The following is a 27,185-nucleotide window of genomic DNA, read 5'->3' as shown; positions in this document are numbered from 1 at the left end:
AGCCAGCAAGCAGCCCAGTTATCCAAAGTGTTCTACTTGTGGGAAATTCCATCCTGGAGTTTGTCGTAAGGGCACACGAGGATGCTTTGAATGTGGACAAGAAGGGCACATGGCTAAGCAGTGCCCAAACAAGACCAGTCTTCCTCAGCTACAGCCGATTCAGTACGGAGGCCAGCCAGCTCAGTTACATCAGATGCAGGCCGCTTTAGATGGTCCACACATCATCCAGGGCAGATTAGAAGCCCCTCCAGCTATGACCAATGCGAGGATCTACTAACTCACCAGAGAGGACGTAGCAAATGCCTCGACAGTTGTTACAGGTCAGATTAGTATTTTTCAGCAAATAGCAACTGTCTTATTCGATACTGTGGCAACACATTCATATATATCCAAGGCATTTGCCGAGAAGTTAGCAATACCTCCAGAGGTACTCAGTAGTCAGTTTCTGACGACACTGCCTTCAGGAGAAATTATGGCATCCACGCACTGGCTCAGAGCAGTGCCAGTCATTATAGCAGACAGAGAACTCTTTTGTGATCTGATAGTGCTAGATATGACGGACTACGATGTCATCTTTGGAATGGACTTCTTGATCAGATACGGTGCTTCCATCGAGTGTCGTAAACAGAGAGTCATATTCCAACCCGAAGCAGAAGCACAGTTCGAATTTGTCGGAGAACCTAGGAGAAAAGCCAAGAAGTTTCTCTCAGCTATGAAGGCACAGAGGTTGAAGGATTCAGGATGTACAGGGTTCCTAGCACACGTTGTCAGTACCAGTCAGGACAAGGACCAACAGCTAGCAGAGGTCCGAGTCGTATGTGACTACCCAGCAGTCTTCCCTGAAGAGTTACCAGGCCTAGCACCAGACAGGGAGATCGAATTTGAGATAGAGCTCATTCCCGGTACAAATCCTATCTCCAAAGCACCTTACCGCATGGCTCCAGCAGAACTGAAGGAACTTCATGAGCAATTACAGAAGCTGCTCGACAAAGGCTTTATACGCCCCAGTCACTCACCATGGGGAGCGCCTGTATTATTCGTGAAGAAGAAAGACGGGAGCATGCGCTTGTGTATAGACTACCGGGCACTGAACCAAGTCACAATCAAGAACAGGTATCCTCTTCCTAGAATAGATGACCTGTTTGATAAATTAAAGGGAGCAGCAGTGTTCTCTAAAATAGATCTCAGATCAGGTTATCATCAGGTGAAGGTCAAGGAATGGGACATACCCAAGACAGCATTCAGGACTAGATACGGACATTATGAGTTCGTAGTCATGCCCTTTGGCGTGACAAATGCTCCACTACTTTCATGGACCTCATGAACAGGGTATTCAGGGATTACCTAGATAAATTTGTTATTGTATTCATCGATGACATTCTTATCTACTCAGGAACTCAGGAAGAACACGTAGAGCACCTGAAAATAGTACTGCAGACCCTTCATCAGAACCAGTTGTACGCCAAGTTCACAAAATGTGAATTTTGGTTAGATCAGGTGTCCTTCCTGGGTCACATCATCTCAAAGGATGGTATCATGGTAGACCCCAGTAAGATAGAAGCTGTGAGCAACTGGAAAAGACCCAAGAACGCCAGTGAGATCAGAAGCTTTCAGGGATTAGCAGGTTACTACAGGAAATTCGTAGAGGACTTCTCCAGGATAGCCTCCCCACTGACAGCTCTTACCAGGAAGAACAGAAAATTTCAGTGGACAGAGGACTGTGAGAACAGTTTCAGCGAGCTGAAAAGGAGATTGACCAGTGCACCTATTCTGACTCTACCAGAGAACACAGATAGCTTTGACATATATAGTGATGCCTCGAAGTTGGGACTAGGAGCAGTGCTGATACAAGATGGCAAGGTGATCGCCTATGCCTCCAGACAACTTAAGGATTATGAGAAGAACTATCCTACTCATGACCTTGAGCTTGCAGCAGTGGTGTTCGCTCTCAAGATTTGGAGACATTACTTGTATGGAGCTCAGTGCAGAGTGTATACAAATCATCAGAGTCTGAAGTACTTCTTCACTCAGAAGGATCTGAATATGTGACAGCGCAGATGGCTAGAACTGGTCAAAGACTACGACATAGATATCCTCTACCACCCAGGAAAAGCGAATAGGGTAGCAGACGCCCTCAGCAGAAAGTCCAGCGCTACCCTATTATCTCTAGCAGCCATGTCACCGCCCCTACAGAAGGAGACCTCAGATTTCGGTCTCGAACTCATAGTCGCACAGCTCTCTACTATGACATTAGAGTCTACCTTGCTTGGTGATCTCCAGACAACTCAGGAGCAAGATCCTGAAATTCAGAAAATCAAGCAAGGATTAGCAGAATCAGAAGGTGGAGAATTCAGAGTGTCTGCTAGCGGGGTGTTGTACTTTGGCGACAGATTATGCGTTCCAGATCAGGAGGAACTACGAAGAAAGATTTTAGATGAGGCTCACAAGACTCCCTATGCGATGCATCCTGGCTCCACAAAAATGTATCAGGACTTGAAAAAACATTTTTGGTGGCCTGGGATGAAGAGAGACGTCGCCCGATATGTCAACACCTGCCTAACCTGTCAGAGGGTTAAGGCAGAACATCAAAGACCAGGAGGAGTTTTGCAGCCCATACAGATACCAGAATGGAAGTGGGAAGACATTTCTATGGATTTTATAGTGGGATTACCCAGAACCACGAATGGTTTTGATACCATCTGGGTAATAGTCGACAGGTTGACTAAATCAGCCCACTTCTTAGCTATCAGGATATCCTACTCTATGGAACAGCTAGCTCAGTTGTATCTCAAGGAGATCGTTAGATTACATGGAGTCCCACGAACCATTATTTCAGACAGAGACAGCAATTTCACGTCACACTTCTGGGAGTGTGTACAGACAGCTTTGGGTACGAAGTTAAAGTTTAGCACAACCTTCCATCCGCAGACAGATAGACAGACTGAGCGAGTAAATCAGGTACTCGAGGATATGCTCCGAGCATGTGCCCTAGATTTCAAGGGAAGTTGGTGCAAATATCTGAGTTTAGCAGAATTTGCATACAACAACAGCTATCAGGCCACTATCGGCATGGCACCTTACGAGGCTCTCTATGGGCGGAGGTGTAGATCTCCAATCTGCTGGTATGAGAGTGGTGAACAGAAAGAACTAGAACTTCAGACAGATCTAGTGGCAGATACCACAACAATATACAAAGAACCGCCAGAGGAAAGAGACATTTCAGAGCCTAAAAGCTATCTTGATACACTGCAGACCTTTAGAGTTTTCAGTGTTCCTCAGAGTAGCTCCCATGAAGGGAGTAATGCGTTTTGGGAAAACGGGCAAGCTAAGTCCCAGATATGTGGGACCATACCTTATCAGCAGAAGAGTGGGCAAGGTAGCATATGAGCTAGAGCTACCCCAGGAAATGTCAGTTGTCCACAATGTATTTCATGTCTCTATGCTGAAGAAGCATACCCCAGATGCCACTCAGGTGATTGAGCCCCAGTCGGTACAGATCCGTGAAGACCTCAGCTATGACAGTCGGCCTATTCAGATAATAGACCGAGCAGTTAAGAAATTACGGAACAAGGAAGTACCATTAGTCAAAGTCATTTGGCACAGTCACACAGCAGAAGAGGCAACATGGGAGACAGAAGCTAGCATGAAACAGAAGTACCCAGAATTATTCTAAGTTCGAGGATGAACTTTTTATAAGGTATGGGGGATTGTAACGCCTGAAAATTCTAAAAACTATTTTAGAAATATTTTATAATTATTCTAGAATTTTTAGATATTTTTTCGGAATTTTTAGAATAGCGGAAGTAGCAAAAATAATTAGAAAAGCAAAATAGCTTAAGCGGGAATCGAACCCGGGACCCCTCGGGTCCGTTAAATCTTTAGACCGCTTAAGTAACCGGTTGAACCCAGCAGGGCCGTGCTGAAAGGAAAGGGAATCAATTAAATTTATATTGGAGTTGGGCGAATTAATTCCTAAATATAAATAGGAAAATTATTAAGTGAGGAGATTATTTTCCACCGTGAACTTTCTTTCCTCACCCTAGCCACGCCGCAACCCTCCCTTCTCCTTCTTCCTCTCGGCGCCAACCCTAGGGTTCCCTCCCTAGGGCCCCAAGGTCATCTTCCGGCGACAACTCCGGCACGAGGACGCTCTTCTTCGCGAGAGGAACGCATAGACGCGAGAAGATTGTCGAAGGGATTGTCTCCACCGGAATTCTAGCGAATAGAATTGTAAGGAAATTAGCGTACGAGGTAAGAAACCCCTCACCTGCAGTATAAGTAGCTCCGTTTGGGTTTTCTACGCATTAGTTTAGCTATACGCAGATTTTTATCGACGCTTAGCGTGAAATTGATCCTCCTCGCAGGTTTAGGGATTTAGTGAGCACTTCTAGATGGGCCGGACACGTAATCCCTCTTCAGTGGGGGTTTCTAGACGTTGTCGGGTGCCTAGAAGTGGTCTCCCTAATAGAGAGGAGAGTTGGGGCACACTAAGTGTTCGATAAAATAGCTAGTTAAGTAAAAATGCAAATTAGGCATTTTAACAGCTCAGTTGAATGCATTAGAAGCATCTAAATCAGTAAATCAGTTTATTCTAGCTTATATGGGACTACGGTCCAATGGGTGGCTCCACACGCCTCTCGGTTCGCATAACGAGCTCTTGGTTGTATAACCTAGAAACAAGAATTTAGAACAGCTTTAGCTATATTCAAGATTTTACTTTTCAGTTGTCACCGCATCGGATTAGATATCCATTGGGTTGGACTCCCACACTCGTAGGTTCGATAACCTAGTAAACCCTACTAAATTCGGACTTGCAAACCCGGTTTAGTTAGGGATGAGCACAAATGCGCCCAACAGCACATGATTATTATTTTGATCTACTATGCTATTAGTTTTCAAAACTCATAAAATTCGTTATGTTAGTTGAGTTTGATTTCAGCTTCAGGTTAGCTTCAGTTAGGTTAGTTCTCTATTATTGTTCTATGTGATTAGCTTGCTATGCCATGTTTCAGCTTACATGTTCAGTTATTTCAGTTTATGCTTGCAACCATAGTATGCCATGTCAGTACATGTTTTCAAATAGCATTCTTTAAAAGCATGTTTGCATCGTTGCATGTTTTAGTGAGGTAGTTGGTTTCTTACTAAGCTTTAAGCTTACAGATTCTACTTTCCTTATACTGCAGATAAAGGTAAAGGGAAAATGGACTAGCAGAGGAAGTTGGAGTTTGATGCAAAGATGGTGTGTGTGGCAGGAACTGGAATAAAAGATTCTCAGGGGTTATAACAGGCTTAAATAGTTGAATTCTTAGTATTTCTTCTTTCATGCACTTTTAGACCTTAGAATGTTTAAACCATGGGAGATTTATTTAGTTTGTTAGTAATTATGTTAGAATGCTGGTTAATAGTTGCTAGAATATATTCCAATTGATTTTAGAATTGTTGTGTGAGGTTTTGGTACGCCAGAGTGCTGAAATCAGAGTTTCGTGAGAGATCGAAACCCGGATCGGTCTGCAGACCGATCGAGTTGGGTTGTGTCGTTGGATCGGTCAGCCGACCGATCCATGCGCGAACAGAGAGTTGGCGTCTCTTATGGATCGGTCAGCCGACCGATCCACGTACGAACAGAGAGCACCGACGCTCACTGATCGGTCAGCCAACCGATCAGTGAGCTACTGGATCGGTCTACCGACCGATCAGTGTGCTCCTGGATCGGTCGGTAGACCGATCCAGCCGCGTACAAAAGCAGGATAGCTTGTGGATCGGTCAGCCGACCGATCCAGAGCCTTTTTCCGTGCTTGATTACAGCTAGCAGGACATCCGGGAGGCATAGATTATCTTCTCTAGCATGTGTACAACTCCTAGGTACACCCAGAATATTAAGTTCAGATTTTACAGTAATCAGTTTAGTAAAAAATTTAATCAATCCAGATTTTCGCAATAGTAATTTAGCATAGCATTACGTAACGATCGGCCTTACAGCCTAGTCAGTAGAAGGTGGGTCGTTACAGGGTCTCCTGCGGAACTTAACACATTCGACCCAAATCACCTTAAGTTATTAATTCCATTAAATATTAATTTTCATAATTGGTTCCCAGTACTAACGTGGCGAGGCACATGGCCTTCTTGGATATGGGAGCAACCACCACTGACTAGACAAAACCTTTTATAGAAAGCTAATATTTAATTTCCTAAAATAACTTTTGGTTAACCGAAAAGAATAATCAATTCACAAGGAAAAATAAAACTAAAGAACACAACATCGAAAAACATATTCGAAATACTAGAATCGTAAGCCTCTTGTATTTGGTATTATTTCCATAAATAACTAGCATGATGCGGAAAGGGAAAATTACTAGTTATACCTTCTAGAAAGACCTCTTGATCTTCTACCGTATTCCTCTTCTAACCTCAGACGTTGTGTGGGCAACGATCTTCCGAGATGAGAAACCACCAACCACCTTCTTCTCCTCCTAGCTAGGTTCGGCCAACAATAAGGAAGCTTCACCAAGGAAGAAAATCAAAACACCAACCAAGCTCCAAGAGATGCTAGCTTTCTCTCCTTCTTCTTCTTCTTCTCCAAGTAGTATCCAGCCACCACAAGAGCTCCAAGGGGAGAGAGTGGTTCGGCCACCACAAGAGGAAGAGAGGGAGAGGACGATGGCCGGCCACACCAAGGAACAAAAGAGGGAGAGAAATAATAGAGGTTGTGTGTCATGAAGGCACCCTCACCCCTTCTTTTATAGTCCTTGGCCTAGGCAAATTAGGAAATTTAATTACAATAAAATTTCCTTAATTTCCTTGACATGATTTAATTGAGAAAAATAAAATAAAATTTCCCCAATTAAATTCTAATGGCCGACCACATCATGAAATCAAATTAGACAAGTTTCAATCAACAATTAAAACTTCCTAATTTGTTTCCGGAAATTTTAAAAAAATAAAATTTCTCTTCAAAAATTTCTTCATGGTTGATAAAAGGAAATTTCTATAATTTTAATTTTACAACATGTGAATAATTTTTAAAGAGAAAATAAAATATCTCACCAATCTATAAATAAGGAAAGAGATCTCTTCCTTTAATCTTTTGTAGATCTTTTACAAGAGAGATATTTTAATTTTAATTCTCTTTAATAAATTATATCTTCCACATAATAAAAATTAAAATTAAAATCCTTTTTTAATTTAATTTGCCTGGCCCCTCTAGCTTGGGTTCAAGCTAGGGCCGGCCACCCCAATTTATACCTAGGCCGGCCCTAGCTTAGTTCCCAAGCTAGCTTGGCCGGCCCCCTTTGGGTGGGTATAGAAGGTGGGTATAGTACTCTATAAATAAGAGGCTACGAAAGGGACCGAGAGGAGGAATTGGTTTTGGTCTCCCGATAAAATTAAGCATCCCGTGTTCGTCTCGAACACACAACTTAATTTTATCAATAATAATTCATTCCACTAGAGAACTATTATTGAACTACCGCACCAATCCCAAATTACATTTTTGGGCTCCTTCTTATTATGAGTGTGTTAGTCTCCCTGTGTTTAAGATATCGAATGTCCACTAATTAAGTGAGTTACTAACAACTCATTTAATTAATATCTTAGTCCAAGAGTAGTACCACTCAACCTTATCGTCATGTCGGACTAAGTCCACCTGCAGGGTTTAACATGACAATCCTTATGAGCTCCTCTTGAGGACATTATCAACCTAGTATCTCTAGGACACAGTTTCCTTCTATAATCAACAACACACACTATAAGTGATACCATTTCCCAACTTATCAGGCTTATTGATTCATCGAACTAAATCTCACCCATTGATAAATTAAAGAAATAAATATCAAATATATGTGCTTGTTATTATATTAGGATTAAGAGCACACACTTCCATAATAACCAAGGTCTTTGTTTCTTTATAAAGTCAGTATAAAAGAAACGACCTCAAATGGTCCTACTCAATACACTCTGAGTGTACTAGTGTAATTATACAGTCAAGATAAACTGATACCTAATTACACTACGACCTTCTAATGGTTTGTTCCTTTCCATTTTGGTCGTGAGCTACTGTTTATAATTTATAAGGTACTGATAACATCATCTTCTGCATGTGACACCACATACTATGTTATCTACAGTATAAATTAATTGAACAACTACAACTAAATGTAGACAATTTGACCAAATGTGATTCTTTATTCATAATGAATGTTTACAAATCTTAGACTTTCAGTATACATTCCAACAGCAAGATCCTTAGAAGAACCTCTTGGAGCCTCATGAAGCCCCGATGAGCTAGGCACTTCGGCTAAAATAGTTGGCCCTTCACTTACAGGGGGAGGGGCAAGAGCAGCTAGGAATTCAGCCTCCTTAGCAGGAAGTAGGTCCTCCTCCACGCGTAGTTCGTCATTGATCAAAGCATCATAGAAGTTCTCCACTGTATGAAAAGAAGAAACGGTTTAGGTAATTAAAAGCAGTAAAGAAGGGGCAAGATGTTACCTAAGGAAATGGGGGTATCGAGTTTGACGAGGCTTAAGCCAAATAGATACAGAAGTTCAACTTTCAACCATTTTGAAATAGAGAGCCGATGACCTAGTAGCTTCTCACAATAAACGGGAAAAGAGGGAAGCAGATGAAGCTCTCTAACATCGGGCAGAGGAGGTAAGAAGGATTTCCAAGCATGAGACCAAGGGATGAGTCTGGGAAACTTTAGGAAGAAAAAATGGGATTTTCAGGCCTTGAGAGACGATGGCATATCACCAAAAAGAACCATTTTAGTTCGCGACTGGAACAAGAAAACACCAGACTCAGAGAGTTTGGGGTAGGAAAACATGAAGAAATTCTGAGGAGTAGGAGGAATGTCTCGTAAACGGAAAAGCATGCAAGTGCCACATAGATAACGAAAAGCATTAGGTGCAAATTGTTGCAGGGGAATGTCAAAATATTGACTTATTTCAATCAAGAAAGAGGGGATAGGGAACCTTAAACCCCCTATCAACTGGTCCCTGAAGAAGGTTACACAGTTATCAGGAGGACGATGAGGACGATCAGTCGACCTTGGGATTATTATTCTATATTCTCGAGGAATTTCATATTGATGACGAATGGATAATCTAGCATTCTTATCAAAAGTGGAAGACATATGGATATACCAAGGAGCAATCGCTTCCACAGCCATGAACCGGAGTGCAAAGTAACGAATTACTTACTGGGGACAATAAAGAGGATTGTCGAGAGGTAGCGAATACGAAGTTTTTCGGTCGCAGAAGGCAGCAAGAGAGGAGCTTTAGAGGCGAAAACGAAGCTGAGAGGAAGATGAAGGGTTTAGGGTTCAGGAAATACACCACTGTGGACAAAATAGAATTCTTTTTACCACAGCGAACACTAAGGATCAAAAGGGCGAGTGGTTCACGCGACGTGGCGCCCATCGAAGGTAAGTGTCAGAACATCATAAAAAGAAGAGTATGTACATCGGATGGGACAGATCGGATCGCGAGGGGGTTGGTAGTGCCTCGAACATTCTCTCACCCGACGGAAAGCCAATCACCAATTAGAAAATTTTGAAAGAAGACGTGATCACCTGGGCCCAATAAAATAGAAAGGACAGAACTTTTTGACCGTACTCAGGCTAAAGACAAAAATAGTTTAGGGGTAATATTTTAGGAGAATGACAAATTTTAATTTGGCCGTACAGAATACAAATTAGTATTTATTGAAATAACTTTATATTAACGGAAGTAATTATGGTTATGAATGTTTCAGTCAATGAGATAACACCCGTTGGTGTAAAAATACCGAATTGTGCCAACAGTTATGAAAGTTTTAGCTGTGATGAATAGCATGTAGGATACCCGAAGAGATGATGAGTGCAACACAACATCTTGTAAATAACAGAAGATTCGGTAATAAGAACAAAGCATCTGAGACAAAGGTTGGTCTTTACATTTATAATCTGATCAGATACACAGTATTACATTCCCCTCATGAACAACAAACCTCAAATAGATAGCAAATATTACAAGCACAAGCTCTTAGAGCATTCGGAAAATTTCAATCACCACTGGAGTCAAACTTACCATGGAGCGGAGATGGAAATAGCCCACTTCGTCCGAACTTGTCAAGGCGCACAAGAGGCAATATTTTTCCCTGGACGAAGAAAGCAACAAAAAACAAAAAAGCTCAAGGGCGACGAGACAGGGGAACATTGATTCATTCCATAATGGAAAAGTAAATGTAAAAACCACTTCCCCTCTCAAGCCGTATGAGCTCAGCGAGTGGAGCAATCAAGTTTAGCCCAAGGGGAACATGTGTTGTGCCCTTCACACAACACCCATGGGTCATTTAGCTGCCCCTCTATAAGTAGTGAAAATTTCTCTGAAGTCTCTTGAGTCCTTCAGAGCACCAACATCTTTGGATAAAAGATACGAACCGTGAAGATGCATCTCTTAGGACAATCCCATGAAATCTGAAAATGACTGAAGCAAAAATCCCAATAAACTCACACATAGATCTCACCTTATCCAACAAAAGTCGCCTCCAAGAAGGAGGATTCGGAACCATGGCCTTAGAAATAAAAGTTAGCCAGAAAGGAAAGGAGTTAAGAGGGGTGGCGATCGAAGAGAAGAGTGCAACCCTATTTATAGACCAAGAGACTCAAAAAGTCATTAGGCTGAGGTTCAAGAGATAACTATTGCACTATAAAATTGTATACCAAATCTATGAGGTCATTTCAATATCTGGAGTAGGGTCACGGGTAGGAAAAGACAAACCAAACCTGTGTCTAGTCAGTCGCCTAAACCTCCTTCGACAAGACTTAAAGGGAAGGCTAGTGATATGGGTTAGGTTTCAGAGGTTCCCTATATGGAAAGGAAGGAGGAGAGAGAATCAAAGGAGGTAGGCCAATATCGGTCGAAACATGCCTGCCGGGCAATGGTAAGGCAATATCGACCGGGACATACTTGCAGAACAAAGATAGGCTAATATCGGTCGAGACGTGCCTGCCGGGCAATGGTAAGGCAATATCGACTGGGACATACTTTCAGAACAAAGATAGGCTAATATCGGTCGAGACATGCCTGCCAGGCAATGGTAAGGCAATATCGACCGGTACATACTTTCAGACAAAGATAGGCTAATATCGGTCGAGACATGCCTGCCGGGCAAAGGTAAGGTAATATCAACCGGGACAATACCTTCTTGGCAGAAGTAAGTCAGTGTCGATCGAGACATGCCTGCTGGATGAAGACAGGCTAATATAGGCCGGTACATACCTTATGGATTAAGGTAGGATAATATCGGTCGGGACATACCTGCCTGATGAAGATTGGCTAATATCGGCCGGTACATGTTCTCAAAGTAAAGGTAGGCCAATATCGACCGAGACATACTTTTAGAATAAAGACAGATTAATATCTATCGGGAATACTGTTTCAAGTGAAGAACCAACACAGGTCATTCAATCAATACCTTAGAAACATGTTGAATAAAATGCAGCTTATTATTATGTTTAACATAACAGGGATACAAATAGAAGCTGCATGAGGAAGGATCATAAATGAATATGACAAATAAAATAATTCATGTTATATATCTCGGCGAGAAATATGCTTTCAGGTTGTCTCGCAGGTGCTAAACGACAAAGAAGGTACATCTGGGGTACAAAAAAGATTCCTTAAAAATTATCTTCCGCAAGTACGCAGCTGACGTCATCTCATAACGAACTCTAACAAACCGGGGTCCACTTCATGGCTACGGAGGTTATATGAAGTGGTATAAAAGGGGGAATCCTCTCCGTTGGCTGGGTAAGTTCACATCATTGTGTACTTTCACAACCCTAATTTTCTGGCTACTGTTCATCTTCTTTCTTATTCCTTCCTTGACATCAAGAGAGATCACTAACTTGAGCGTCGAAGGGCCTAGCCAGGGATTCCCACCCCGGTCTTAGGTCACTGACGATAGCGTTGGTTGGTCTCTTGTGTGCAGGGAGCCTCGGGAGCTTGGGAGTTCGACTTTCTCCTATCTAGACGGGGATTTCTTCCTACTTATCAGATTTCCTTCGGTGACTCTGGTTTTCTTCCGATCCGCTTTGGGTTTCTCAGGTCGAGGTTCTACCGGCATTATTCCTCATCAGTACGGTGGGTTTCCTTCTTCCGGATCTCCTTCGTGGTCAGCTTCTCAGACAGGATCAACTACCTTTTCTAAACAAACAAATCCAACATCATCTTATCCCTTTTATAATCCAATATTCTGTTAACTATCTTAAATAAATTCGCTACCTTTTCTAAACAGAAAAATTTGTTTGCACACCTGGTCAGCCCGGTTTTGACCGAGTCGAAGGTCGTGGGTTCAATTCTCGGCTTGGACATTTTTTTGTCGAAACTTCCTTCGTTTTGTAAAAATACCAAACGACCTCCAAAAATTACATAAAAACACTCTAAAAATTTCTAAAAATCCCTAGAATATTTCTATAGCATTTTTAAATATTTTTAAATTACTTTTAAGACTCTAATTGAGAAAATTTGGGGCGTTACAATTCTCCCCACCTTATAAAAAGTTCGTCCTCGAACTTAGAATAATTCTGGATATCTCTGTCTCATACTGTCCTCACGCTCCTAAGTAACTTCCTCGTGCTTCTGGTTCTAAATGACTTTCACTAATGGTCATCTTTGTTCCTTAGTCTCTTAACTTCTCGGTCCTCTATTATTCATATCGCATCGTACCCATTAGAGGTCCTTGGAAGGCTTGATATCTTCTCTATCCTTTCTAAACATACTTATGTATATGAATATAAGAGAAACAAAACTTTTATCTTACTAAAGCATATATAAGCAATTACTCCATACTGCAAATAATAAAGAAAGCATAAAAGGAAAACTTAAATACTTTCTTACTTAAAGATGGCAAGGATGGTACTGATATGTGATGCTGGAGAATGGGACCTACTTTGATACCAACTATAACACCCCACCCTCCTCGCTATTGGACTGTGAGGGTGGAGTGTTACTGTAACTAACTTTTACCAAGAGGAAGAAGTTTAAAAAAAAATAAAAATTAATAATAATAAATATATAACTTGAAGCTGGGTTTTGAACCCAGGACCTCGGACCCGAACCAATTTTTTTATCGAGCTCAGCCAACCAACTGGTCTACGACCTGTTTGTGAACATATATGGAGCGATATATATTTAAGTAGTAGTTAGGAACAGTAAAATAAATTGGAAATAAAAGTGCGCGGCTGAGGAATCGAAGCGGCGACCTGAGATTTGGTTAAAGCCGGGTTAACCAAGTGTGCTAGCGATTGTTTGTTATTAAAGAAGGAGAAAAATTCTATTTAAGCAGTTGTTAGGAAACAGAGAATAATAGAAAATAAAATGGTTGCAGCTGGGATTCGAACCCGCGAGCCACGCCTTAAGCAGAACACACCCAACCAACTGGTCCAGTGGGCTTTGTTAATTAAGGAAAGAGTGAATAATATTTAAGGTATAGTAATTAATAAAAATCTTAGTTATAAGAAAAGGTTTAAGTTTTTTTTTCCCGAAACCTAAACTTCTTCTCACCCGAACCTTTTCTCCTCTCGCGCGCGGTGACGGCGTCGGCTTCTCTCGGGCAGAAACGAAGAAGAGGGCTAGGGCTTCACCTGTATCTCCTCCTCCCGTGCGCCTTCTCCTCTCGAGCGACAGTGAAGAAGAAGCTCGTGAGCACCTTGTCAAGAAGGACATGCGGACACGAAGGGAACGCCAAGATCGCGAGCTTCTCCGAAACCCTAGAGTCCTTCCCTTCCGGCTGTGAGTTCAAGAAACCGAGGTAAGTTGCTACTCACCTGCGGTAAGAGTTGTTCCGATTTTATTTGGTGTTTTCCTTGTATTTTTGTGCATGCCTTGAAGATGAAGGGGTTTTGATTGGGATTGATTGCTGCCGTGAGTTGCTTGCTTCGGATTTTTGTTGGATTCTGATCTGTTGTGATCTTAATGTGCAACTCAAGATGTGCTGTGAAAAGGGGCACAAGTAGCTTCTGTTCAGAATTGTTTTCCTAAGTAATCTGGTCAAATTTGGCTATTAGACAATTAACATGAGAAAGTGAACAGATTTGATGTATAGTTTTGGTTTCAGTAGTATGCTGTGGGTTTTTATTCGAGTTTTCTTGAGGAATCGAGTTTCAGATTCATATTCTTGATGTGTATTTGTAGAAAGGCTCCTGCTAGCTTCTAAGTTAGTATCGGATAAGTTTAATTGCCATACTTTTAGGGTTCTTGTTTTTGGAAGTTCTAGTAGCATGCTTTTATTAATGTACACATGAATTTAGGTGTTTAATTTCTGTTTTGGATTCCCGTTCCAGTAGCATGCTGTGTGAAATGCATGAGTGCTTGATTTCTTCATTTTCTATAATCCGTACCGCTTATGGCTTAAGAACTTCAGTCTAGGTCTATCATGCATTAGGTGTGGATTTCCTTGCTAATTTTTCGAGCATGAACAGATCTTAAGCTTAGGTTTTGATTTCCTTGATGATTTTACCCTAAGCTTGTTGGTTGTATCTTTCATGCCATTTATGAGTCAGGACAGTTTAGGATTTTAGTTTCAGTTTTACCTTGCTAATTAATGTGCACAAACAGTTAATTTAAAGTGTGCAGATTGTTTAGGAGTTTTCTGGGCATAGATTAGAGTATGTGGTTTAGCTTTGATTTCATTACAGATTTTACCTCCTTATGGTTTAAAAAGTACGCACAACCGGGGAAATTTAGAAACTCTGTTCTTACCACTTAGCAAGCATGAACAACCTCAGAATTTAATTTCCTTGCTATTGAGTAATTTCAATTCAATTGTTAGATTGAGGAAAATGAATGAATTGATTAGATTGGCATGTGGTTGGTAGTTCAGTTGTGTAGGAAACTTTTATACATGTGGTTTCATGAAGAACAGCTATGTTGTAGGTTCTTGGTAGCAAAACCTTTATTAGTTGCAAGGTTGTGTTTTTCTTTTCTCAAGTTTTGTCTATAGGATTCCAAGTTTCAACAAGATAGATTCGGTTATTTTCTTTTGTTGCTATTCTTGAAGCATGAACAACCGATCATCCTAGCAAGTAGTTTAGATCTTCCAGCCCATATGTTGTGCATTGAAATTCTAGACTTTCGAGCTTTAATGAACCCGAACAACCCTGTTTCCTTAAGTGTGCAGAAGAGTTTCGCATTCTTAATAGGCAAGAACAACCTTTATAATAAGCTTGCACAACCTTCTAATAATAAGCATATAGTTTATAGTCTTTCTATTACTGTCGTGGGCATAATCAACATGCATATCACGAAGATGCAATCCTCCACTTTTAGGGTGCAGATTTGAAGTTTGCTACTTCCTTAATGAGCAAGAATAGTTCTTTAATTTAAAGCATGTGTTCCATTAAATCTTTTTAGAAGATTATGAGTAGTTATAAGTAAAGAGAGACCAAGGTCTGGAGAAGAAAGGATATATATATTTTAAAGTATAAGAAGTATAAGTTTTATAGAGGTTCAAGTTCTAACTAGTTTAGACCCTTTTGTTATCAATTGTTTAACAAGCTACTAGATTCTTTGTTGGTAATCCTTTAACCCGCAGTTATAGTTTTAAGTTTAGCATGTTAGTTTCAGATTTCATCAAAACATTTCAGATGTAGATTTTCAAATTTAGTTCATATATATATCTATGCAACGAACTGTCTTTTTATTCCAAGTATATAGTTAGATTTTTCTTTAAGTTTTTAGTTTCCCTTTGTTTTGCTATTAGGCAATGAACATAGAATGACTTGGATTAAGTATTGGTTTATTAGGCTAATTGGAGGTTGATCTAGCAGTGATTTTGGTTTGTTTTATGATGAAGTAGGTAGAGTAATCTCTTAGTGCAGAAGTGTGAATGAAAGAGTGAAGAGGAGCATACGTAATATGTTGTGTTGGTGAGTATTATGTATTAAGACTAAAGATGATTTGAAATGATGTTATGGAGATTTTTGGTGCAATTATATTAAGCAGTCGAGGCCAACTAAGTAGCTTTAATATTCCAACAACATGCTTAAGTTAAGTTGATATCATTTGTCAAGTAGATTAAGATTAATTAAATACTTATCAATCAAGTCAAGGGTGGTTGGATATTTGACAATTGAAGAGGTCTAAATGAGTTAAGATTGATACGATACTTTATGGATTGAGTCGGGTCACACCTTTGTGAGAAGTTGAGAATTGTTTCTTTAAACTTGCTGCCGTGAATTACAAAGGAAGAAAATAAAGTATAAGCTTAGAACCAATAAAAACAAGATCTTAACCCAGTAGCTGGGATTTACTTGTTTTCCTTGCTTCCGGATCAGATTGGTCTTCTTCTTTTAGTTGTTTGGAGATCTTTGTGAAGGGGTAAGCTTTGAATAAGATTACATAGGTTTGCTTTAAAAGTTATAGTGCAGAATTAGTTTTGCCTTTTTCTATTAGCAAGTGCAAAATTTTGATTAGCATAAAGTAGTGTAGATTTTTGTTAGTTATGTATGCTGATTTTGTTTTCTCTTGCTTTAAGATGTGCATGAACAGAATATAGCATATACATATATATACATAGCATGTAGTTTGTACTATCCTTGCTATAATGAGTAGTTATAAGTGAGAAAAGACTAAGGTCTTAAATTGATCCTAAATTCCAAAAGTTTAGGATTAAAAGCACACTAAGTGTTTGAATAAATGCCAAGGCATTTTGTTATAAGAGAATTAAAGAATAACAAGTATAAGGAAGTTATAGTTAAGAAGAAAATAAGTATTTTACTTTTTAATGGCATGTACCGGACACAAGGTCCATTGGGTGGGCTCCTAAATCGCCCCTAGGCACAAGATCGCCTAGAAGTACCTTAGTAGTTTCGGGATTAGCTACCTCGACTCATATTAAGGATGCGCGCAAATTGGTACAATGCCAGGCCCAAGAGAAGTTGATTATTATTTTAAAGTAATAAAGTATAAGTTTTGAAACAAATGAAACAAGTACCATTTATGCTTAGAGTTAGTAAGTTTAGTTTCTTTAAATTTGAAGCATGCAGTATTAGTTTTATTTGTTTCCTGCTTAGTTATTTAGCATGATTCCTTGTATAGCATGATTAGCTATTAGAATTACATGAGTAGATTTCTTTAGCTTTTCTTTGCTTTTAGTTTGACATGAGCAGTTATGTTTATGCTTTACTTACTTTTAGAGCATATAGTTTCTAGTTCTTTCTGTTTACATGCATATTCGTGTTTTTGTGAGTTAGATAGCGCTTACTAAGCAAATTTTGCTTATAGACTGCACTTCCTCTTACTGCAGGTACAGTAAAGGAAAAGATATGCAAAGGAAGGCGACAAGGAAGTGTTCGAGGATGTGTGATGTCAGGACTATGGAAGCCCTGGGACTTAGTTAAGAATTTATTTAAATTAATCCTTTATTTAGGATGATAAGAAAATTTGGAAGTAAGAAGTTGTAATTCATTATTAAGTTTTCGCATTCTAGTATTTGGGATGGTATATGTTATTTTGATGTTGTTAGGACATAGTAGATGAATTGTAATCTTGTGTGATGATTTCTGGTATAGTTTTCTTTTGGTTTTGACACTTATATAACTGCGTGAGAGTTTGTTATCTGTTCCAGCCGCCTGTGGCTGTGTATATAGTGTTTGTATATCAGTTTAAGGTCACCGGTACAGGGGCAATTTTGTCGAAATTTTTCGGTAGGGTTTCTTTGTGATTTTAATCATACCGGTTAAGTAGAGTTAGTAGTTAAGTAACGGTCACTCTTAGGTAGTAATAGTAGTAAGAAAGGTGGTCGTTACACACCAAAACAACATATTTCATATGCTCATCTTCACTCCTTCATCCACACTTCTGCACTAAAGGGATTACACTACCTACTTCATCATAAATAAACCAAAATCACTGCCGGATCAACCTCCAATTTGCCTAATAAACCAATACGTAGCCCAAGTCATTCTATGTTCATCGCCTAATAATAGAACCAAGGGAAACTAAAAGCTTAAAGATAAATCTAACTATATATATATATACTTGGAATAAAAGGCAGTTCGTGGCATAGCTATATATATATAAAATAAAACTGAAAATCTACTTCTGAAATGTTTTCATGAAATCTAAAACTAACATGCTAAGCTTAAAACTATAACTGCAGGTTAAAGGATCACTAACAAAGAATTTAGTAGCATGTTAAACAATTGATAACAAAAGGGTCTAAACTAGTTAGAACTTGAAGCTCTATAAAACTTATACTTCCTATACTTTAAAATATTTATCTTTTCTTCTTCAGACCTTGGTCTTTACTTTACTTATAACTTTTCATGAATCCTAAAAGGATTAAATAGAACACTATATGTACATATAGACTCTAGAGTTGCATAGAACGAATTCAATTCGTTAAGACTTGCTGTGAACATAAGGAATTGCATCTAACTGTACATGCTGTTCAATAACAAGGAAATCAAAGATTTGCATACATTAAATTAGACCATTCAAGCTAACTGATTTGCAAGGGAAAACTAATCCTAGGTACTTAGATTAAGGGTTGTACGTGCCACCTTATAGCACCAAAAGAACTGAACTTGTTGAAGCTTTAACTTCTATAAAACCTGCCCTTAGAGGTTCAATAATAATGGCTTTATAAAATCTATATAAAACCTATGAAAACTTATTCCTTTAAAGAGCAATAAAAATCTTCAAGCATGTTACAACATGATCTAAACTGCAAAAGAACTAGATGCTAAAAGGGAACTAAAATTCTGCGCTGCTAAAAGAGATAAACTGCAAATTAATGCCTCATTCACTGAAATTGCATACATTACCATGTTGCGCATTACCTAGGTAGATGTTCATGACGACTTAAATTCCTTACATTTTCAACATATAGCACATAAAAACTGCACATGCTCACAAATAACAGTAAACAAAAAGTTGTAGACTGTATTCTATCACTCTTAACTAGTTTCTTAAGGCTTCGTTTCATATGTATCTTTTCTTTGTGACTTAAATTTCCACTAAACATATTTCCTGCATCATTCTATCTTCTTTTTGTGTTTCATATCAATTTAGTTCTCTATACTTGATTCATATCATATTTTCCATCTTATTGTTTATGTGTCACCATAACATAACTCTTCAAAAGTGAAGATTGTATCTAATTCTAATCCATCATCCTCTAGTGTAGGGCTTTTTCATAAAACCTGTTACCTTCACTACCTTCATTAGCCACCTACTAGAATTTAAAAGGAAACTAGGTGAAGCATTAACGTCAAAGGAAAACAACCTGCTAATTCTTTCTACTTCTAGATATCATAGTACCAAACATTCCAAGACCTTTAACCCTTACCTCATCGAATCCATACTAACATAAAGGAATGCGCTTACAAAACTTTATAACCAATCCTCTAACATGAACCTCCAAGCTATGTAAACATACCAACACTAGAAATTGAACACACATCTAATTTTCGGCAATTCTAATAGGTAGAAAAATAAAATAAAATCCTTCACAAGCTAATCCGCTAGCAAAGCCCATAACTTCCGGAAACAAAAGGAGAGTCAAGACAGGTATTGTTCAAATCCAAAATCTGTAAGCATCATTAAGGAATACAAACAACCTTGGATCCAACCCAAAATTTGCTCACAAGAAACCAACAAAGCAGAAAGGTGACACATCTTCAAAGGAAACCCAAATCTGTCCCCAAAACTATAAGCTATCTTGAAGAACCAACACAACATAGAAATCAAATCTATGGCTCCAAATCTGATTCAAAATTCCATACAAGGCTACATAGACTAAACTAAAGCACTTCCATAATTGAAACATGCACCTTTCATTAAAACCGAAATATCTTAACAAGGAACAAACTTAAATCCCTTTAAACTTCCAATACTTTAATCATGCTACTGCCGAATTTAAAAGCAGAAAGCAAATTTCTTAAACCCCTAGCAACATTTCTTTAAGCATACTACTGCCGAACACAAGAAAGAGAGAAGAAATCGAAGCTCGAAACCACCTACAATTCATCCCAAAGCTTTCGGAAAAAGAAAGGAACAATCGAAGCTATCCTACTGCAGGTGAGTAGCAACTTACATGGGTTTCTTGAACTCACAGACGGAAGGGAAGGACTCTAGGGTTTCAGAGGCTTGCATGATTGTGGCCTCTCCCTCGTGCTCACGGTTTCCTTCTCGACGAGAGGAGCTCGACGGTGCGAAGACTTCCCGGAGAGGGATGCTTGCCGGCCGCCGGAGACACCGGCTGCTTGCTGCGTTTTCGCCTGAGAGGAGTTTCCGACGCCGTCGCGAGAGAAGAAAGGGAATTTCGGGAGAAATTTTAGGTTTAGGGAAAAGAATTTAAATCTTATACTTAAGGTTATCTTCGTTTCCAACTATACCTTATATACATTTTATTCCCTTCTTGATTAACAAAATACCCGCAGACCAGTTGGTTGGCTGAGTTCGGTTAAGGTCTGGTTCGGGTCCGAGGTCTTGGGTTCAAAACCCGGCTTCAACATTTTTTTTTTTTTTGAAACTTCTTCGTCTTGGTAAAAATACCAAACGAACTCCAAAAATTGTGTAAAAATACTCTAAAAATTCCTAAAAATCTCTAGAATTTTTCTATAGCATTTCTAAATATTTTTGAATTATTTTTGGGGCTCAAAATGAGGAAATTTAGGTTGTTACAATTCCCCATTCCTTATAAAAAGTTCGTCCTCGAACTTAGAATAAGTCTAGATCTCTCTGTCTCATACTGTCCTTACGTTCCTAAATAATTTCCTTGTGTTTCTGGTTCTAAATAACTTTCACTAATGGTACTCTTTGTTCCTTAGTCTTTTAACTTCTCGGTCCTCTATCATTCATATCGCATTGTACTCATTAGTGGTCCTTGGAAGACTTGTTATATAGTCTCTGAAGACCATAGGTGCATTAGTCACACCAAATGGCATGACTACAAATTCGTAGTGTCCATTTCTGGTCCTGCAAACCGTTCTGGGTGTATCACTTCCTTTCAATTTCAACTAATGGTTCCCCAAAACGCAGGTCTATTTTAGGGAACTCTGTTGTCCCTTCTTAGTTGATCAGATAGATCATTTATTCTGGGGAAGAGGGTACTTGTTTTTAACTGCTACTTTACTCAGCACTCTAAAATCTATGTACATCCGCATAGATCTTCCTTTCCCCTTAATGAATAACTCTGGAGCTCCCTGGGGTGAATGACTAGGGCGGATGAAACCTTTGTCAAGTAGCTCCTGAAATTGTTCTTGTAACTCTTTTAGCTCTGCTAAAGAAATTCGATACGGAGCTTTTGAAATTAGGCTGGTGTTAGGAAATAACTCAATTTCAAACTCTACTTCTATGTTAGGAGATAGTCTAGGTAGCTCTTTTAGAAATACCTCTGGATATTCACAGACTATCCGAACGTCTTCCTGCTTGGGTCTTTCTTGTTATCATTGTCCTTCTAGTTCTAATTACTTAACTGGGGCTTCTGACTTCCCACTGTCTTGTCCTCTATCTTAACATCTAGTTATGCCAAGAATAATACCTGATATCTTCTCTATCCTTTTTAAACTTACTTATGTATATATGAATACAAGAGAAACAAAACTAAAATTGTCTCGATTCTTTCTAAGCATATGTATCAAAACATAGAAAATTAAAACATGAGTTTTCTTCTTTCCTAAACACATATAAGCAGATACTCTATACTGCAAATAATAAAGAAAGCATAAAAGAAAATTAAATACTTTCTTATTTGAAGACGGCAAGGATGGTGCTGATGTGTGACGTTGGAGAATGGAACCTGGCTCTGATACCAACTGTAAAGACCACCCTTCTCACTACTACTACTCTCTAAGGATGACCGTTACTTAACTACTAACTCTACTTAACCAGTATGATTAAAAATCACATGGAAACCCTACCGAAAAATTTCGGCAGAGTCTCCCCTGTACCGGTGACCATATTCAACAATACATTCAATATATACTCAGCCACAAGCAGCTGGAACACATATCAATCAACCACGCAGTATAATAAATCCAAAATAAAGAAAACAATACCACAACTCATCACTGTTGGTGCAACATCCCTCAGGTCAAGGTTGACCTGGTTGACCAAGCTTGAGTCTTGGTTTGGGTTTCGATGTTTGACAATGCAAGGTTGATTGAAGAAGAGTCAAGTAGGTCAAGGATTGACCAGATACTTGACTGGGAAGTCCTAACTGGGATGTTAGGCAGAAGAAAAGACCTAGTAAGTGAAGCTAGGCAGGAGGAAAATCCTGGTGAGTGAAGCCAGGTGAAAGACCTAGTGAGTGAAGCTAGGCAATTGTGAAAGACCTAATGAGTGAAGCTAGGCAGGAAGAAAATCCTGGTGAGTGAAGCCAGGTGAAAGACCTAGTGAGTGAAGCTAGGCAATTGTGAAAGACCTAGTGAGTGAAGCTAGGCAGGAAGAAAATCCTGGTGAGTGAAGCCAGGTGAAAGACCTAGTGAGTGAAGCTAGGCAATTGTGAAAGACCTAGTGAGTGAAGCTAGGCAGGAAGAAAATCCTGGTGAGTGAAGCCAGGTGAAAGACCTAGTGAGTTAAGCTAGGCAATTGGGAAAGTCCTGGTGAGTGAAGCCAGGCAAGAGAAATCCAGATGGGTCAAGGTTGACCATACATTTGGTGAGAGTCCAAGTAGGTCAAAGGGATTGACCGGATACTTGGCACAAAGAAAAGTCCAAGTGGGTCAAAGGGATTGACCGACCACTTGATGGGTAGTCCTGGCAGGTCAAGGGAGTGACCAGATGCTAGGCATGATATACCAATAGGTCAAGGTTAACCGAATGTTGGATTGAGAGGCTTGGGACTTGGTTTTGGGCAAAAACCAAGAGCTGGATCGATCAGTGGATCGATCCAGGAGCTGGGTCGATCAGTGGATCGATCCAGGAGCTGGGTCGATCAGTGGATCGATCCAGGAGCTGGGTCGATCAGTGGATCGATCCAGGCCTTTCCCAGCGAACAGAGAGCCTCTTGATCGATCCGTGGATCGATCCAGAGGTCCCAATCGATCAGCCGATTGATTGGGACGCTGCTGGTTCACGCGATAAGCGCTGGATCGATCCGTGGATCGATCCAGGCATTTTCTCCAGAGCACAGAGGCGCTCTGGATCGATCCGTGGATCGATGCAAAGCCTCCCCGATCGATTGGGAGTTTTCGAATCGATCGGGATCCGACCGTTGCTTCGTATTTGAGCTGCAGGCGTGCGATGGCTGCGGTATCTCTTCACGGTTTCATATCATATCTCTCGCTAGTTTCTCCACAGTGCTCTCAAAGCTCAGATCGCCAGTTCTTGAAGGATCTTGGAGGTTTTCCTAGTCAAGAGGCGAATCAAAGACAAGGAAGAAAGCTAGGGTTAGGGTTTCAGCACTCATTGTAAGCTTGTAAGCTTGTATTTCATTACCTTTCCCCTTCTTCTTGTATTGAGAACTTGTAGGGCTTCTCCGCCTTCGGTAGTTACCGAAAAGGAGGGTTTTATTAGTGGAGGGTGCGTGAGTAGGTGTGGATCCTTGGATTAGTCACCTCTTGTAAGGTGGATACCAAGTAAACCAACCTTGTTAGCGTTGTGTGGATTGTTTCTTGTATTTCTGCTGCACATCTTTGAAGAAACAAACGACGACGAGCACCTAGCACGCAACGAGCTATTCCCCCCCCCCCCCCCTCTAGCTCACTTTCGGTCCTAACAAGTGGTATCAGAGCGAGGCCGCTCTTCACCGGAATCATCGCCGGAAGGGTCAAGCATAACAAGAAGAGCTAAAGGGTGAAGAAGTTGAAGAAAAATTGTCAAAGTCAAAGAAATTCAAAAGCTCAACTTCTACAATGGAATTCCGAGATGGGCTCGGATTCGACACGAGCGTGGCTCCACCATACACTTCCACGAGCTTCGATTCTTGGAAATCAAGAATCGAAAATTTTCTTATGATGGAGATAGAGCAATGGTTTGCTCTTATGGAAAGCTTCAAGACTCCAACAAACTCAAAGGGCAAAGTTCTCAAGAGGAGCAAGTGGAGCCAAGAGTAAGTCCAAAGGTGCGAGGCCAATGACAAAGTGACCAAGCTTTTGGTCAATTTATTGCCAAGCACCATCCTTTGCAAAATTGGAGAGTTTGAAGATGCAAAGGAATTATGGAGTAAATTGGCCAAGCTTCATGAAGAGATCCCCTCCACTGTACAAGAGCAAGAAGAATCCAGAGAGGGTGACTCTTTGGAGCAAGACCAAGAGGAGGACTCCGAGGTTGAGAGATACTCAACCTCCGAAGAAGAAGTCCAAGAAGAAGCTTCATTTTCAAGGGAGTGCAATGAAGAGAACAAGAAGGGAGAATACTCCTTGTTCATGTACAAGATGATGAAGCCTCCACCTCTAGGATTGAGGGGGAGTGTAGATCAATGAACCCAGAGCAAGAAGAGGCCTCCACATCCGGGTCAAGTAAAGAAGAAGAAGATGGTGCCACCTCCAAAATTCAAAAATATCAAATGGAGGAGCAAGTGCCATCCTTACACAAGAAGGTATAAATGTGTCAATTACAAATAAAAATCATATAATATGTTTTGAGTGTAGGGAAAGTGGGCACTACAAGAGCAAGTGTCCCAACTTGGCCAAGAAGAAGGGTCAAGTGACACAAAAGGGCAAGGAGAAGCCCAAGGAGACCACCCCCGGGACAAAGAAGAGCAAGGAGCACATTGTGTGCTTCTTGTGTCAACAAAAAGGGTATTACCGAAGTCAATGCCCCAAGGGGAAGAAGATGGTCAAGGCTCAAGGAGGCACTAGTCAAGGGGGAGCCTCCAAGGTAAAGAAGAAGGTAACATTTATTGAGCCTACCCCTTTACGTTATGGTAAAAAGCATGATAGTTCTAATTTTTATCATTTTAATGCAATTTACCATAAGAATAGAAAGCATGAGGGCATTAAGGAAAAGCATGTGGCCCTACATGCCAAGACTACCCAACCTAAGGTTAGGAAGGGAGATAGACATTTGGGCAAGCACACTAAGGATAATAGATACAAGCCCAAGAATAAAAATGCTCATGGATCAAATGAAAAATCGAATACTAAGGACTTAGTGAGGGAAAATCAAGTCTTGAGGTCAAGACTTGATAAATTAGAAAAGACCCTAAAAAGATTGGAAAATATCCTATTAGGGCAAAATGAGCATAACCTAGGTTTAGGGGTACAAAAGCCATCAAATGGCCATAGAGGTTTGGGATACAAACCCAAAGCAAAAAAGGATGTGCCTAGTTATCATAGGGTTCCATATAGTTATTGAACAGACCCTAAGTCTAGAGGTCAAGTCAAGGATACAAGGGAAGATATCCCTAGAAGTATATTTGCAACCAAAGTGACTAAGACTTCTAAGAAGTCTAAGAAAGTCACTAACAAGGCCACAAGGGAGGCTATCCCTAGAGTTGACCTAGAAAATGTGACCAAGTCTTCTAAGAAGCCCAACAAGGTCACTAGGAAGGTATCTAGGGAAGTTATCCCTAGTGAGTACCTAGAGCATCCAAGGAGCACTAATAGGTGTTGGGTTCCTAGGAGCATCTTCTCTACCCCATAGATGGGTTAGAGAGTGTTAACTCCGATTAGAAGGGTAGTTAACCCAACTTTGAGGAAATTGACACTCAAGGAGCATTTTCAAGGTTTTTGTTAACCTTTGAAAATGAAATGGAATTATTTATTTACTCCTTGAAAGAGTAAAATGTGCCTAATGGTGGAAAATTGATTTTATTTTAAAATGGCATAAATTGGGAAAACCTAGAGAAATACCAAGTTGGGATTTTGGTATTCTCTTAGAAATTTAAGGCAATCCGAGCCTTGATTTATGTGATTACTCTTGAGGAAAAATGGAATATGCCAACATTTGAGGATATGCTTAATTTTTAAGTGGCATAAACAAATCAAGAGAGATATAAATGTCAATTTAGGTTTTGGCATTTCTTTGAAGCATTTAGGGCAATCTAGGTTTAACGTTTTAAGTTAAAACAAGTGGTATATTTTGAATTAGCTAAGTGGTTAAGGATACTTAGAAAGGTAATCTAGGTATATTTTATTTATGCTAAACCTTGCCATGATTGTTTTCCCATTATATGCCATGGCATCATGTTTATTTTTTTATTTATTCATGTTTTATTATGAAAAATCCAAAAATACCATGTCATGACATTCATACATCATGTAGTTATAGGATATTTTCTTTTGAAAATTATTTCCTTTTGATGTATGCCATAACATAATCATGCATTAAGTTTAATTCCTTGTAATTAAGGACAAATGGCATTTAACAATACTTATTAACAAGTGACATTCTAGGTGGATGTCTAATATCTCTAAAATGCCTAGATAGATATGCATGATCCCTAGAATAGGGCAAAACCAAAATCTCACATCTCACAAGGACTATAAGGTGACTTGTATGTGTTTTAGTGCACATTAGATACAAGTAAGATGTTAGGAAGATGAATAAAACTCATGATGTTGATTTAGTGCATTCCTTTGAGTTTTAGGTTCATCAAAACACATAGTTATGTGTTTTCCCATCATTGGGAAAGCTAATGTACAAGTCATGTGCATTAAGCCCAAGGAATGTGATGGGATATTGGTTTTGAAAATTATTTTAAAAGGCTTTTGGAAAACCTTAGTGAAGGCTATCTTTTGATAGTAATCACCATTGAATAGTTAGACACAAACTTGAAGAAAACGCTAAAGTTTTAGCAAGTTTTCAAGCTTGTGTCAATCTTTGAAAATATGATGTATTTTCATAGAAAACTATTTTTCCATGATAAAGTATGCCCTAAATAATGTCTACACAAAATTTCATAATTTTTAGATTTTTGTAGAATTTTCTAGGGGTTTCTGAAGTTGGCTGAATTTGAAATTCAGCAACTATCAGAGCTTCGATCGATCCATGGATTGATTGGAGATCTGGATCGATTAGTGGATCGATTCAAAAGGCAATTCTCACGAGCAGAAGCTCGCTGGATCGATCAGCCGATCGATCTACACATCTTGAATCGATCAGTGGATCGATTCAGCAAGGTTCAATCGATTGGAACCCAACTCCAATCGATCCAAGTTGCTGATTTTGGCTGAGAAGGCCTGATTTCGGCATCTTTGAACCTATTTTAGTCTAGGTAACCATTCCAAACCCCTGAAAATACATTTGTATACATAAA

This window comes from Zingiber officinale, chromosome 8A, assembly GCF_018446385.1.
Source record: "Zingiber officinale cultivar Zhangliang chromosome 8A, Zo_v1.1, whole genome shotgun sequence".
Taxonomy (NCBI): domain Eukaryota; kingdom Viridiplantae; phylum Streptophyta; class Magnoliopsida; order Zingiberales; family Zingiberaceae; genus Zingiber; species Zingiber officinale.
The sequence above is the reverse complement of the archived record's forward strand: the minus strand, read 5'-3'. Positions refer to the sequence as shown.